The following is a 16,721-nucleotide window of genomic DNA, read 5'->3' as shown; positions in this document are numbered from 1 at the left end:
ATGTGTAATGCTAATCACACAATTATTTTTTGTAGATATGACAAACATAGAATTGATTTCTTTTGAATACATATTGTGCCGTATAGGTTTATGGCCATCATTAAGAATATAATTGTTGGGGATGCTATAATCATATATTTGGTGGAGGATCGTTCCCTGATGGAAGCCAATCAATTATTGGCCCTTACCCCTGCATTTGTACCATATGTATTGATATGCTGTATGTAGGCTGTCCTCATTGTCTAACTGTTAACTATTATTTCTATTTGCATATACTGTTATTTATGTTCTTTTATTTCATTCTAGACCTCAGGGAGGTTGAATACTGTGTCCACTGTATGTCTTTTCTATTGGTATTGATTCTGTGATTGAATACAGTATAGAGAATTACCACTTTCGGCATTTTCTGGAATATGACATACTACCTTATAAAGACTTAATTCTTCTAAATATTCCCTTGGATAATTTGATGAAGTCTTGTTTACAGTTTTTATACCGAAAATTTCCTGTCTTTTGCTTTGGATAATAATGCAGGATGAGAAAGAATAACTTGAAAACAACTGTTACCCCTTGCACCTAAAGCCTTGTATCCCACGATTGGAGGACAACTTCTTCTTTGCCTTATCGAAGTTTCAAAAATCCTTGGAAGAGATTCTAAGTCAAAATCCAAACTTTGTGCAGCCTTTGTTTTGTTTGAATGAGGTGAGGATGATACCTTCCCCCTTTGTTTTGATTGATTGATTGGGATTATATTGTTCACTTTTCCCTGTCTCTGTGTCCTGAATGAATGCTAACAAGAAATGTAGATAACGGTTTTCAGCAGTTGATTGGGTTAACATTTTTCCCCCCATTCCTGTATTGACTAGATTTTTCTTTTTTGTTTTTATTTGTGGGGGGAAGGGGGGGATTTGGGGGTACACCATTGTTTTGGAAGTAATCATAAATATCACAGGAATCCTAGAGAAAGAATAATGAATGTTATTTTACAAGCTGACCTTACAAGACATACTTTTTTTGCATTAGCGACCGGTCATGTGTACTATTTTTAAAGCATACTAGGTGATTGTTTTGTTTAAGAAGGTTGTCTGGAGCAGGAAAAATAAGAATGAATCGATTTCTTTTGAGGGCAAAATGAATGTTTCCTCAGTGCATTAAACCTCCATGGTATAGAAGACAGAAAAATATGGAAGCTGGATAAGTTTAGGTTTTCATTTATTTATTTATTTTTATCATTATTGTATTTAGCGGCAGAAAATGTAATATTAGTATGTTGAGCTCAATCTTCCTGTTTGGCTTCGTATTTTGGGTTTTAAATCTTAGTCTTGTTCTTAGTTTGAGTTTTTCATAATTATTTTTAGAAAATTAAGTTAAGTCCTGTACAAGTTCTGCTATATTGAAGGAGTCTCTCGATTTGCAAATGATCGCTTCGTTTTAGTCTAACTTTTTCCCTTTCTTGCATCTTGATCTTGAAAGAGAAGGCGAGAGAGAAGAGAATAGGAGATGAAACGTGTGTGTGGGGGGGGGAGAATGATACATACCCGCTTCTCTTTCTCTGTTCCCCAATCGATGCCCTAATTTTCTTTAAATTAATTGTTGGGAAATTACACAGGGAGTTTGATTTTGTTGGAGATGTCTCAATTCACGTTGCGATGGAACCTAAGGAAAAGAGGGTTACTGCTTGGGTTCTGCGAGAGGGATGGTCGGAGGTCGTGCTTGGGTCTGGCGATGACGCTGTGGCAGTATTGTTGTTCTGATATGAGATTAGGAAGCTGGCGACTTATGTCAATATTGCAGGGGTGCAATGGGATGGGAGGTTGCAGTCGTGGAGGGTGGGTTGTGGGTTGCAGAGGGTTTCATTCATTGCAGCAGCGGAGTTGTGTCGCAGAGCCTTCAACGAGCACCGGTGTCTCCGCCCTGCACTGTTCTTCCCCAAATTTATCATTGGAAATAATCGTTGCTTTTTCTGTTTAGGCTTACCCTCTTTGTTGTTTCTTGTTTGTGACACACCTGTGTGCAAAATGATAGCAGCCGCTTGTTGGGTTCCTAAGGGGGGTTTTATTTTTTATTATTTTTGTTATGATCCAAGTTTTCATCGTTATTCCTATCAGAAAAACTGCTCTTATCAGCCTGTTTCCTCTTTTTTAATAAACTCACTAGTACTTTAAAGCAACAGCCGATCACTGGTTTGCTCAGTATTCTTTTTCTTATTAAAAGAATTGTATGTCATATGTTTGCCTATTCTATTAGGTCGCAATAGCAGCTCTATGTGAATTGTTTTTTTCCAATGCTCTGTATAAGCTCTGAAGCATGATGGAACTGTTCAATTCTTTCTGTCTGATATTAATTCTGTGTTATAGTTCTCTTTATGTATGTCTCATTTGAGGGCAAGTTAACTGTAAACTGTTCTATATTTTATCAATTGATAGGTTGAAACAGCTGCGTCGGAAGGGAGCAGTTATTGCTTGTGAAAAGTTCAGAGCTTGAAACCAGGTAGATCATATTGTGAATCAAGTAACTGGGTTGAGCTTTCATATGTGCACATTATCTCTTTCTCTAGGACTTTGTGTTTGCTTGCGAAATGGACCAAGAATCTGAATTACAGACAAGAAATAAAAGTGATTCTGACATCCTTTTACCAAAAAAAAAAAGGAATCTCTCTTTCCTCTTATATATTTACTTTCCTTTGCCTTTGATGTAGGATGATTAATTTTACTGATGAGATAGCTGAGGCAAGGTTGACACATCTGCAAGTAACTGGCTGAGGAAGGTTCCTTCTGAGCTCTTCTGAATTCAAAGCTACAGCATGATTTTGTGATAGAAACACCGACTTTCCCAGATAAAGTGTATTTTAAGTTGAAATAATTTGATTTAATACCCATTTTGCTATATTGATTCAGTCATAAACAAATAACGTGAGAGGGAAGGAGGGAGAAACACTGACTTCCCCAGATAAAGTGTATTGCTGGACTTAATAGCCATTTTTCTGTTTTGGTTCATCAGTCATAAACAACATGAGAGAGAGAGAGAGAGGAACTTTGGGACTATTATTTGATGGCTGTATTCCATTCAAGCAGAAGGTGAACTTTTATGGATTTAAGATCAGCACTGATTTTCGGAGCTCAATGTTAGGAGATGAAAAAAAAAACACATGTGCATAGTTAAGTGTAGCAGGGATAATGATTTTGAGATGGATGATTGGGCAAGATTGGGAATGACAGTGCTTCTTTATTTAGCTTAAATCCAAGCTTAAGCTTATGTGGCAGGTTCAAATTTGGCCTGGTTCAATGTTTTACATTGGAGTTTCCTATCTGTCTTATGATTGGCAATGTGAATTAGATAATTCTCAAATCAGGTTAGGTGCAAACTGTTGTTCCTGTGTTGGATACTATTGTTATGATTGGGAATGTGAGTTAAATAATTTTCAACATACTTTACCATGGATACTAATCATACTATTATTATTAGAGTTACCAATTGCAAACTTTCAGAACTTCAAAGGAGCTTATTTTGGCTTTACTTTTATGGATGATTTGTATACACTACTTCCAGTTGCAACAGCAGCTAAATATTGGCATATGGCCGGGAAGAAGAAAGGAGCACAGTGGGGGGAGAGGGACAGCTTAAAATTTTCAGTTTGAAAGTTTTGGTAGGCTTCTCTTTTCTGTCACAATTTGCAACAGTGGTCATAGTTTTAATTTTTTTTGATCTGATAATTGCAGCTAGACATTTCTTATGACAAGTTTATTCGAACAACCGATCCAAACCATGAATCAATTGTGAAGGAATTTTACTTGAGAGTTCTTGCAAATGGTGACATTTACCGGGCTGATTATGAAGGCCTTTATTATATCAATTGTGAGGAGTATAAGGTGGTACCTGTCTTTGATGTTAGGAAATCTTTGTTGCTTTATCAACTCTTTTACGAATATGTGCCATGTATGAAGTGTAAAAACTCTTAGCAATACACATGCAGAGGCTCTCCCTATTGCGCCCAAGCACATGTAGAGATGAGACTCACCATTCGACCACCATCAATTCTTTTTCGAACAAAAAATATGACACTATAAAATGTGTAATGTTGATTACACAATTATTTTTTGTAGATGTGACAGACATAGAATTGATTTCTTTTGAGTACATATTGTGCCGTATAGGTTTATGGCTATCATTAAGAATGGGGAAATTTATGAAACACCCCCTGAAAATGGGTCGAAACTCAGATCACCCCCTGAAATTTGAAAATACTCAGATCACCCCCTCTACACTAACGGTGTTAGTCTGCTGTTAATTATTGTTGTAAAAAGACAATTTTAGCCTTGTACTAAAACTTTAGAATTAAATTTACAATACTACCCTTTCCCTCTCCTTCTTCCGAAAATCGCTAAACCAAGAATGAGAATGGAGAAAACCCATTTAGGGTTTTAATAACCACCACCATGGTCTCTTGCGGCGACCGAACCAGAGGCCGGCGGCCAAGCTCAAACACGGCCAACGACCGTCAAGGTCCGATGGCCATAACCCCGGCCTCAGATGCCGGTGAAACCCCGCAAAAAAAAAAATCCCTAAACAACTTTTCCCCTGTTTGGTGAAGAAAACCCATTAAGGAACCTATCTATGCAAGCCAAGATCAGAAAGATCTTCATGCCTGCTCTGAGCTTCACCATGACTGAAGGAAAGACCTTCGAAAGGGGTGGAATAAGTCTTAAGAAACCAACTGAATCTGATGGTCAGATTCAGATTAATTTCAGAAATCAAATCTGAAAAAAAAAAACCCCAAAAACAGGGTACCGCCATCATTACTGCTACAAAGATAGAAGAAGGGAAAGGAGGAGAAAAATGTATAAAAAACACACGGAACAGAGAAGGGAAGAAGAATGAGAAGAATAAAAAAAGAAAAAAAAAAAAGCAGTGGCAGTGGGAGATTTGCTTTGATTTCATCACAATTCTCGGTAGAATGCTGAAGAGCAGAAAACCATTTTCTTCTCCACCCATCCACAACAGAGATAGTGTTAGGGTCCCAAGTTCGTGGGCTTTGATCGTAACAAGTCAGTTCGTGCCTGTCTTCTCTCCGGCGAACTTCAGAAATTGAAGCCGATGGCTGAAGAAGAAGGGTGCTTGAATAAGGGCGTGAGTGAAGGCAGACTCTTTGTCAGTGGTTTTCGAGTATATCTCGGCTAGCCATGTTTCAAATTCGTTGTCTTTCTTCACTCCGGCGAACTTCAGTTTTGGAGTTGCAGGTCATTTAGGAAGAGAGTGAAGAACGAAGAGGAAAACATTCGAATTTGGGGGTTTTTCTCTGCAAGGGTAATATTGTAACTTTACGTTGCACAATGGTAGTTTAGGTTCTTAAAAAATATTTAAGTAGCTGACTTCATTGTTTAACGGTGGATCACTAACGGTAGGGTGTAATCTGAGTATTGGGCTCTACTACAGGGGGTGATCTGAGTATTTTCAAATGTCAGGGGGTGATCTGAGTTTCGACCCATTGTCAGGGGGTATTTCATAAATTTCCCTTAAGAATATAATGGATGGGGATGCTATAATCATATATTTGGTGGAAGATCGTTCCCTGGTGGCAGCCAATCAATTATTGGCCCTTACCCCTGCATTTGTACCATATGTATTGATATGCTGTATGTAGGCTGTCCTCATTGTCTAACTGTTAACTATTATTTCTATTTGCATATACTGTTATTTATGTTCTTTTATTTCATTCTAGACCTTTGGGAGGTTGAATATTGTGTCCACTGTATGTCTTTTCTATTGGCATTGATTCTGTGATTGAATTCTGTATAGAGAATTACCACTTTTGGCATTTTCTGGAATATCACATACTACCTTATAAAGACGTAATTCTTCTAAATATTCCCTTGGATAATTTGATGAAGTCATGTTTACATTTTCTATACACAAAATTTCCTGTCTTTTGTTGCGGTTAAAAATGCAGGATGAGAAGGAATTACTTGAAACAACTATTACCCCTTGCACCTAAAGCCTTGCATCCCACGATAGGAGGACAACTTCTTCTTTGCCTTATCGAAGTATCAAAAATCCTTGGAAGAGATTCTAAGTCAAAATCCGAATTTTGTGCAGCCTTCTTTTCATTTGAATGCGGTGAGGATGATAACCTTCCCCCTTTGTTTTGACTGATTGATTGGAATTATATTGTTCACTTTTCCCTGTCTCTGTGTCCTGAATGAACGCTGACATGAAATATAGATAACGGTTTTCAGCAGTTGATTGGGTTAACATTTTACCCCGCATTCTTCTATTGACTAGATTTTTCTTTTTTTTTTTTTTATTGGGGGGGGGGGGGAAGGGGGGTTTTGGGTTACACCATTGTTTTGGAAGTAATCATAAATATCACAGGAATTTTAGAGAAAGAATAATGAATATTATTTTACAAGCTGACCTTACAAAACATACTTTTTTTGCATTAGCAACCGGTCATGTGTACTATTTTTAAAGCATACTAGGTGATTGTTTTGTTTAAGAAGGTTGTGTGGAGCAGGAAAAATAAGAATGAATCAATTTCTTTTGAGGGCAAAATGAATGTTTCCTTAGAGCATTAAACCTCCATGGGATAGAAGGTTACAGAAAAATATGGAAGCTGGATAAGTTTAGGTTTTCATTTATTTATTTTTTTATCATTATTATATTTAGCGGCAGAAAATGTAATGTTAGTATGTTGAGCTCAATCTTCCTGTTTGGCTTTGTATTTTGGGTTTTAAATCTTAGTCTTGTTCTTAGTTTGAGTTTTTCATAATTACTTTTAGAATATTAAGTTAAGTCCTGTACAAATTCTGCTATATGGAAGGAGTCTCTCGATTTGCAGAGGATCGCTTCGTTTTTGTCTAACTTTTTCCCTTTCTTGTATCTTGATCTTGAAAGGGAAGGCGAGAGAGAAAGGAGTAGAAGATGAAACGTGTGGGGGGGGGGGGAGAATGATACATACCCGCTTCTCTCTCTCTGTTCCCCAATCGATGCTCTAATTTGCTTTAAATTAATCGTTGGAAAAGTACACCGGGACTTTGATTTTGTTGGAGATGTCTCGATTCAGGTTGCGATGGAACCTAAGGAAAAGAGGGTTACTGCTTGGGTTCTGCGACAGGGATGGTCGGAGGTCGTGCTTGGGTCAGGCGATAACGCTGAGGCAGCATTGTTGTTCTGATATGAGATTGGGAAGCTGGCGACTTATGTCAATATTGCACTGGTGCAATGGGATGGGGGTTGCAGTAGCGGAGGGTTGGTTATTAGTTGTAGAGGGTTTCATTCATTGCAGCAGCGGAGGTGTGTCGTAGAGCCTTCAACGAGCACCGGTGTCTCCGCCCAGCACTGTTCTTCCCCAAATTTATCTTTGGAAGTAAACCGTACTTTTTTTGTTTATGTTTACTCTCTTTGTTGTTCCTTGTAGGTAACACACCTGTGTGCAACATGATAGCAGCCACTTGTTGGGTGCCTAAAGGGGTTTCGAAGTCTCTTCCAGTCGTAGCAGAACCACCTTGTAAAGAGGAAATCCAAGAGATACTGAAGAGTGGTCCTTTAGAGAGAAGGTAGGACTTGTTAGGTCGATGTTGTTTCTAGTTTAACTAAGCATTTTAGACACTTCGTGAAAATTGCCTAAGGATCTACTCCAGTCCACCCATCAGGTTGCTCTAACGACCAGGTTTTTTTGTTGAATTTTTAACAGGCCCAAGCCCAACCCTAAAGTTCTGGCTCCACCTGGTGCACTTCACCTTATTTAAGCATTCAAAGCTTCCACCTGCAGCCCTGCACTGCAAAAAATTTTCAGACAGAGCAGGCATCATCGGCATCGTTGAAACGCTGAGGTTTTCTCGTTGAGGTTCTCTACTTCAGTTGGACCTGCATCTCTAGCCACCACCAAATTCATTTCATTCACTGCTTCACTGTAACTCGAACTCATCCCTATTTTCTTATTTGTTTTTAATTTTTTGGTATTCTTTTTATTTCCTTCTTGAGGCTTATCGCCTCATTAGCAAAATAAGGCTGGAGCTGTGTCCGTATAACAATGATTGACATCTATTTAGCTAGAATAGTGAAGAAGCTTAATTCTATTCATGTGGTAAGCTAGGTTTATTCTAAAAATGTTTTAGGCTGGAGGTCATGGGTTAGAGATTCCTTGACAAAATGTGACATTTTAGAGAAACCAGGGGGTAGACAGCTGCATCAAGTGCATCATTCTTGGGTTTCCCAACTTCCACAAATGATTCGGTGGACTCCCTAGGTAAGGATGGTTTTTTTTTATTATTATTTTTGTTATGATCCAAGTTTTCATCGTTATTCCTATCAGAAAACTGCTCTTATCAGCATGTTTAAACTCACTATTACTTTAAAGCAACAGCCGATCACTGGTTTATTCAGTATTCTTTTTCTTATTAAAAGAATTGTATGCCATATGTTTGCCTATTCTATTAGGTCTCAATAGCAGCTCTATGTGAATTGTTATTTTCCAATGCTCTCTATAAGCTCTGAAGCATGATGGAACTGTTCAATTCTTTCTTTCTGATATTAATTCTGTGCTATTGTTCTCTTTATGTATATCTCATTTGAGGGCAAGTTAACTGCAAATTGTTCTATATTTTATCAATTGACAGGTTGAAACAGCTGCCTCAGAAAGGGAGTAGTTATTGCTTGTGAAAATTTCAGAGCTTGAAGCCAGTTAGATCATATCTTGAATCAAGTAACTGGGTTGAACCTTCATATGTGCACATTATCTCTTTATGTAGGACTTCGTGTTTGCTTGCCAAATGGACCAAGAATCTGAATTACAATAAAAAACATAAAAGTGATTCTGACATCCTTTTACAAAAAAAAAAAGGAATCACTCTTTCCTCTTATATATTTAGTTTTGCTTTTCCTTTGATGTAGGATTATTAATTTAACTGATAAGATAGCTGAGGCAAGGTTGAAACATCTGCAGGTAAGTGGCTGAGGAAGGTTCCTTCTGAACTCTTCTTAATTGAAAGCTACCGCATGATTTTGTGATAGAAACACTGACTTTCTCAGATAAAGTGTATTTTAAGTTGAAATAATTTGATTGAATACCCATTTTGATATATTGATTCAGCCATAAACAAATAACGTGAGAGGGAGGGAGGGAGAAACACTGACTTTCCCAGATAAAGTGTATTGGTGGACTTAATAGCCATTTTTCTGTATTGGTTCATCAGTTATAAACAACATGAGAGATAGATAGAGAGAGAGAGAGAGAGAGAGAGAGAGAGAGAGAGAGAGAGAGAGAGAGGGGTGATGGTGTTTTAATTGGAATTTGAACTGGGGAGGTGCAGAGGAGGAACTTTGGGAGTATTATTTGATGGCTGTAATCCGATCAAGCTGAAGGTGAACTTTTATGGATTTAAGGTCAGCACTGCTTTTCAGAGCTCAATGTTAGGAGATGAAAAAAAAAACATGTGCGTAGTTGAGTGTAGCAAAGATAATGATCTTGATGTGGATGATTGGGCAAGATTGGGAATGATAGTGCTTCTTTATATAGCTTAAATCCAAGCTTAAGCTTACCTGGCAGGCTCAAATTTGGGCTGGTTCAACATTTTACATTGAAGTTTCCTGTCTGTCTTATGATTGGCAATGTGAATTAGATAATTCTCAAATCAGGTTAGGTGCAAACTGTTGTTCCTGTGTTGGATACTATTGTTATGATTGGGAATGTGAATTAAATAATTTTCAACATGCTTTACCATGGTTACTATTATTATTGAGTTACCAATTGCAAACTTTAGGAACTTCAAAAGAGCTTATTTTGGCTTTACTTTTATGGATGATTTGTATACACCACTTCCAGTTGCAACAACAGCTAAATATTGGCATATGGCCGGGAAGAAGAAAGGAGCACAGTGCGGGGAAAGGGACAGCGTAAAATTTTCAGTTTGAAAGTTTTGGTTGGCTTCTTTTTTCTATCACACTTTACAACAGTGGTCATAGTTTTAATTTTTTTTCTTCTGATAATTGCAGCTAGACATTTCTTGTTGGATTGTATGGGCCAGAATACCGTGGGGGTATTTTGGACATTTTTTTCTTTTATTTTGTTTCTTTTGTATGTGGGTTTTAGTCCCACATTGCTTATTGTAATTCTGTCCTATGTTTTCGTTATTATAAATAGATGTGCTTGGGGTAATCATAATCATCCAAGCATTCATAGTCTAATTCTAATCTATTAACTTGGTATCAGAACAGATTTTGAATTAGGGACACCCCCTCTCTCTCTTCAATTCTTGATTTCAGTCTCCTCTTTCTTTCATTCTCGAGTTCTTCCCTCTCCTTTCCCCTTGTTCTTCATTCTCCCTTATTAGGGTAGCACTGATGAGGTGATCGATAGATTCAGTGGCTGCCCTCCATTACCTCATTCTATGATCAAGTTTTTTGATCGATAGGAACAATTCCATCTCCAGTTGCTGCTTGCGATATTTGAAGATTCAGTTTTTTTTGGATTGCTTTCACTCCCTTCCAAGGAACCAATCTACCTCATTGAAGACTCAAGAACTGCGGCAGTGTTTACTATTCTGGATTAGTTCCTATCTCCAACAGCTATGAAGATATCCTAGATCGATTATTCTTCCACCAAATCAGGGTTTTTTCAAAACCCTGAGCAATATCGATCTCGGGGTTGCAGGTTTCTGTTGCGGCTGATATTTGCTAGGGTGATTCAGCATTACTAGAGGACCCCTCGATCCCAATTTCAGCTCTATCTACTGTGTTTTTGCTATCCTTCTTCCCTACATTGATTTCAGCATATTCAGGGTTTTTTTCCAAAACCCTGTAAAAATCGATCTAAGGGATTCCCTTTGCTGCTGCTGCTGATTTTTGGAGACCTTTATTCTATCATTACCAGAGGGCTCTCATCCAATTTTCAGCCCTTAACTTGAAGGATTTTTTGGGTTTCTCTTTACAACAGCCCCTCTCTGCGATTTGGGCTTCTCTACTGTCCTCATGGGTGACTTAGTGGATTCGATTGCTACTTCTGTTGGTGATGGACAAAGCAAATAAGATTATCATACCTTTCCTCCTAATCCAATCAAGTTGGATGGCACTAATTACTTGCTTTGGTCTAGGTCTGCTTCCTTTTCCATTTCTTATGACAAATTTATTTGAACAACTGATCCAAACCATGAATCAATTGTGAAGGAATTTTACTTGAGAGTTCTTGCAAATGGTGATATTTACTGGCCTTTATTATATCAACTGTGAGGAGTATAAGGTGGTACCCGTCTTTGATATTAGAAAATATTTGTTGCTTTATCAACTCTTTTATCAATATGTGCCATGTATGAAGTGTAAAATCTCTTAGACATACACATGCAGAGGCTCTGCCTACTGCGCCCAAGCACATGTAGAGATGATCCTCACCATTCGACCAACCAGCAATTCTTTGACGAATAAAAAATGTGACCCTATAGAATGTGTAATGCTAATCACACAATTATTTTTTGTAGATATGACAGCCATAGAATTGATTTCTTTTGAGTACATATTGTGCCGTATAGGTTTATGGCCATCATTAGGAATATAATGGATGGGGATGCTATAATCATATATTTGGTGGAAGATCGTTCCCTGGTGGCAGCCAATCAATTATTGGCCCTTTCCCCTGCATTTGTACCATATGTATTGATATGCTGTATGTAGGCTGTCCTCATTGTCTAACTGTTAACTATTATTTCTATTTGCATATGCTGTTATTTATGTTCTTTTATTTCATTCTAGACCTTAGGGAGGTTGAATATTGTGTTCACTGTATGTCTTTTCTATTGGCATTGATTCTGTGATTGAATTCTGTATAGAGAATTACCCCTTTCGGCATTTTCTGGAATAGGATATACTACCTTATAAAGACTTAATTCTTCTAAATATTCCCTTGGATAATTTGATGAAGTCATGTTTACATTTTCTATACACAAAATTTCCTGTCTTTTGCTTTGGTTAAAAATGCAGGATGAGAAGGAATTACTTGAAAACAACTGTTACCCCATGCTCCTAAAGCCTTGCATCCCACGGAAGGAGGACAACTTCTTCTTTGCCTTATTGAAGTATAAAAAATCCTTGGAGGAGATTCTAAGTCAAAATCCAAACTTTGTGCGGCCTTCTTTTCGTTTGAATGAAGTGAGGATGATAACCTTCCCCCTTTGTTTTGACTGATTGATTGGGATTATATTGTTCACTTTTCCCTGTCTCTGTGTCCTCCCTAACATGAAATATAGATAACGGTTTTCAGCAGTTGATTGGGTTAACATTTTTTCCTCAATTCCTTAATTTCCTTTATTGACTAGATTATTCTTTTTTTTATTTTATTGGGGGGGTGGGGGAAGGGGGCTTTGGGGGTGCACCATTGTTTTGGATGTAATCATAAATATCACAGGAATCTTAGAGAAAGAATAATGAATATTATTTTACTAGCTAACCTTACAAGACATACTTTTTTGCATTAGCAACCAGTCATGTGTACTATTTTGAAAGCATACTAGGTGATTGTTTTGTTTAAGAAGGTTGTGTGGAGCAGGAAAAATAAGAATGAATCAATTTCTTTTGAGGCGAAAATGAATGTTTCCTCAGAGAATGAAACCTCCATGGGATAGAAGGTTACAGAAAAATATGGAAGATGGATAAGTTTAGGTTTTTATTTATTTATTTTTTATCATTATTGTATTTAGCTGCAGAAAATGTAATTTTAGTTGGGCTCAATCTTCCTGTTCGGCTTTGTATTTTGGGTTTTAAATCTTAGTCTTGTTCTTAGTCTGAGTTTCATAATTATTTTTAGAAAATTAAGTTATGTCCTGTATAAATTCTGCTATATGGAAGGAGTCTCTCGATTTGTAGATGATCGCTTCATTTTTGTCTAACTTTTTCCCTTTCTTGTATCTTGATCTTGAAAGGGAAGGCGAGAGAGAAAGGAATAGAAGATGAAACCTGTGGGGGGGGGGGGGAGAGAATAATACATACCCGCTTCTCTCTCTCTGTTCCCCAATCGATGCCCTAATTTGCTTTAAATTAATCGTTGGAAAAGTACACCGGAACTTTGATTGTGTTGGAGATGTCTTGATTCAGGTTGCGATGGAACCCAAGGTAAAGAGGGTTAGTGCTTGGGTTCTGCGGCAGGGATGGTCGGAGGTCGTTCTTGGGTCAGGCGATGATGCTGTGGCAGCATTGTTTTTCTGATATGAGATTGGGAAGCTGGCGACTTATGTCGATATTGCAGGGGTGCAGTGGGATGGGAGGTTGCAGTAGTGGAGGGTGGGTTGTGGGTTGCAGAGGGTTTTATTCATTGCAGCAGCGGAGGTGTGTCGTAGAGCCTTCAACGTGTACTGGTGTCTCCGCCCATCACTCTTCTTCCCCAAATTTATCTTTGGACGTAATCGTTGCTTTTTCTGTTTTGGCTTACTCTCTTTGTTGTTCCTTGTAGGTAACACAGCTGTGTGCAAAATGATAGCAGCCACTTATTGGGTGCCTAAAGGGGTTTCAAAGTCTCTTCCAGTCTTAGCCGAACCACCTTGTTAAGAGGAAATTGAATAGATACTGAAGAGTGGTGCTTTAGAGAAAAGGTTGGACTTGTTAGCTCGACGTTGTTTCTATCTAACAACAAGGTTTTTCTGTTGAATTTTTAACAGGCCTAAGCCCAACCCTAAAGGTCCTGCCCCACCTGGTGCAGTTCACCTTATTTAAGCAATCAAAGCTTCCACCTGCAGCTTGCACTGGAAAAAATTTTCAGACGGAGAAGCCATCATCGTCATCGTCGAAATGCTGTGCTTTTGTTGTTGAGGTTCTCTACTTCAGTCGGACCTGCATCTCTTGCCACCGCCATTTTCATTTCATTCACTACTTCACTGTAACTCTAATTTGTTTTTAATTTTTTGGTATTCTTTTTATTTCCTTCTCGACACTTGGCACCTCATGACCAAAATAAGGCTGGAGCTGTGTCCGTATAACAATGATTGACATCTATTTAGCTAGAATAGTGAAGAAGCTTAATTCTATTGATGTGGTAAGCTAGGCTGAGTCTAAAAATGTTTTAGGCTGGAGGTCATGGGTAGTGATTCCTTGACAATATGTGACATTTTAGAGAAACCAGGGGGGTAGACGGCTGCATCAAGTGCATCATTCTTGGGTTTCCCAACTTCCACTAATGATTCGGTAGACTCCCTAGGCAAGGATGGTTTTTTTTTTTTATTATTATTTTTGTATGATCCAAGTTTTCATTGTTATTCCTATCAGAAAAACTTCTCTTATCAGCCTGTTTCCTCTTCTATAATAAACTCACTAGTACTTTAAAGCAACAGCCGATCACTGGTTTACTCAGTATTCTTTTTCTTTTTAAAAGAATTGTATGCCATATGTTTGCCTATTCTATTAGGTCCCAATAGCAGCTCCATGTGAAAGGTTATTTTCCAATGCTCTCTATAAGCTTTGAAGCTTGATGGAACTGTTCAATTCTTTCTTTCTGATATTAATTCTGTGTTATAGTTCTCTTTATATATGTCTCATTTGAGGGCAAGTTAAGTGCAAATTGTTCTATTTTTTTTCAATTGACAGGTTGAAATAGCTGCATCTGAAAGGGAGCAGTTATTGCTTATGAAAATTCAAAAGCTTGAAGCCAGGTAGATCATATTGTGAATCTAGTAACTGGGTTGAACCTTCATAGGTGCACATTATCTCTTTTTTATGGACTTGGTGTTTGCTTGGCCAAATGGACCAAGAATCTGAATTACAAACAAGACACAAATGTGATTCTGACTTCCTTTTACAAAAGAAAATGGAGTCTCTGTTTCCTCTTATATATTTACTTTCTTTTCCTTTGATGCAGGATGATTAATCTAACTGATGAGGTAGCTGAGGCAAGGTTGAAACATCTGTAGGTAAGTGGCTGAGGAAGGTTCCTTCTGAGCTCTTCTGAATTGAAAGGTACCACATGATTTTGTGGTAAAAACACTGATTTTTCCAGATAAAGTGTATTTTCAGTTGAAATAAGTTGATTGAATACCCATTTTGCTATATGGATTCAATCATAAACAAGTAACGTGAGAGGGAGGATGGGGGAAACACCGACTTCCCCAGATGAAGTGTATTGCTGGACTTAATACCCATTTTTCTGTGTTGGTGCATCAGTAACAAACGACATGAGATAGAGAGGGAATGTTATTTTGGAAATATTGTTCAGATGTGGAGTAAGCTTATATTCTTTCTTTCTTTATAGTCAGGTACTTCTCAGCTGGCCGACCTTTCTGGTTGGCCTGAATACTCTTTCTTCTTGCCTCCTTTGGGGTTATGCTGTCCCTTACTAGAAACTCCCCTCCGTTTGCGTCTACTCCTGCTCCCACTGCTGCATCACCTGCTGCTCAGCCCCCCCTCCTAGACCTCTTTCTTTGCTCCTAACTCTGGTTCTTCCTCTGATGGTCTCCCTGTACATTTTGTCGCAGATGCATCTGTGGGCTCTTCCAAAGTAGCTCTCTATGCTTCTGATTTTCTTGCCGATGAAGCTAAGTTGTGGGAGAATTGCCTTGTGGGGCACTTCTTGGGCCACCATTCCATACTGTCAAGCTCTCCCTTTCGAAGCAATGGCGAGTCAAAGGTTCTGTGGAGACTTACCTTCTGGATAATGGGTTCTTCATTTTCAAGTTTTCTGACGCTCTAGACAAAGTTCGTTCCGTTGAGGGAGGTCCTTGGGTTGTAGGGAAGAAGCCTATCTTCCTGCATCAATGGCATAGGCACCTGCAATTTCGAAAATTGGATCTCCCCATGATTCCGCTCTGGGTATCCCTCCTTGGGCTACCTCTGCACTATTGGTGTACTGATGGTCTCAGTACTGTAGGCTCGGTGCTTGGAACTCCGCTCTTCTCTGATTTGAGAACTAGGAGAAAGGATCGACTTGCTTTTGCAAGAATCTATATTGAATTTTCTGCTCATGAACCTCTTCCTTCGTTCATCACGGTTAAGGAGGGTGATGACTTTTCCTTTGATCAAGAGATTTACTACGACTGGAAGCCACCTCATTGCTTGGTCTGCAAAGCATTTGGTTATAACTCCAACCTTTGCACCCCCAAAGGCCCCCTGACGTTGATTTGGTTCTTGCGACTGGTGAGTGCTTGGCTGCTGCTTCTGAGCGAAGTCCTTCCGCAGGCCAGATTGAAGATTAGACTACGGTTAGAGGTAGATAGAAAGCCAGAGTTCCTCTTGGGAACCGCCGGAACCGCCGAAACCACTACTGGAAAACCTTTCGCCCTTCTGCTTCTGAACCTCTGACGCAAGCACTGCAGAACAGGTTCCGGGTCCTGGCGAGTTGTGAGGCTGTAGACGACGAATCTGAGAGGTTACCTTCAAGCTTTACCTCGTAGTCATTCTCACATGTCAGAGAACCCTTCTATTCTTGGTTCCCTTGGCGATGACCCTGCTGATCCTTTGCCGTTACCGCTGGATCCTTTGGAAAACCTAGCTTTGGAAGCTTGCACTGCGCCTCCTGAGGTCCCGTTTGCAGTTGGTAGCAGTGTCTCTTCCTCCATCTTGTCGCGAGATAACCTAAATTTGGCTTTATCCTCTTCTCATGTGGGCCCTACCAGTTCCCTTGACTCTTCTAGTCTTGCCACCTCTTCCTTGGTGGTCCCCGCCGCTGACCTTCTCTTGTCCTCTGCTGACCCTTCCTCCTTTGGCACTGGTCCCTTTGAGACTATTTCCTTTTCTTTGGTCTGCCCTTCTGGTCC

At 38.9% G+C, this 16,721-nt stretch overlaps 2 long non-coding RNA genes across 2 annotated transcripts in view; both read left to right on the top strand.

Annotated features, from left to right (window-relative positions):
* LOC122647805 overlaps nt 1–16,721 on the top strand; it is a 36,582-nt gene that overhangs the window by 15,218 nt on the left and 4,643 nt on the right. The window contains exon 2 of the long non-coding RNA XR_006330976.1: nt 14,831–14,882. This is a non-coding gene — a long non-coding RNA (uncharacterized LOC122647805). The remainder of the gene's footprint in view (nt 1–14,830; nt 14,883–16,721) is intronic.
* On the top strand, nt 3,726–6,561 carry LOC122647806. Its single transcript, XR_006330977.1, has 3 exons — nt 3,726–3,869; nt 5,948–6,114; nt 6,498–6,561. It is a non-coding gene; the product is annotated as an uncharacterized LOC122647806 (long non-coding RNA).

The sequence above is a fragment of the Telopea speciosissima genome, unplaced genomic scaffold (genome assembly GCF_018873765.1).
Source record: "Telopea speciosissima isolate NSW1024214 ecotype Mountain lineage unplaced genomic scaffold, Tspe_v1 Tspe_v1.0171, whole genome shotgun sequence".
NCBI classification, from domain to species: Eukaryota; Viridiplantae; Streptophyta; class Magnoliopsida; order Proteales; family Proteaceae; genus Telopea; species Telopea speciosissima.
The sequence above is the reverse complement of the archived record's forward strand: the minus strand, read 5'-3'. Positions and strand labels throughout refer to the sequence as shown.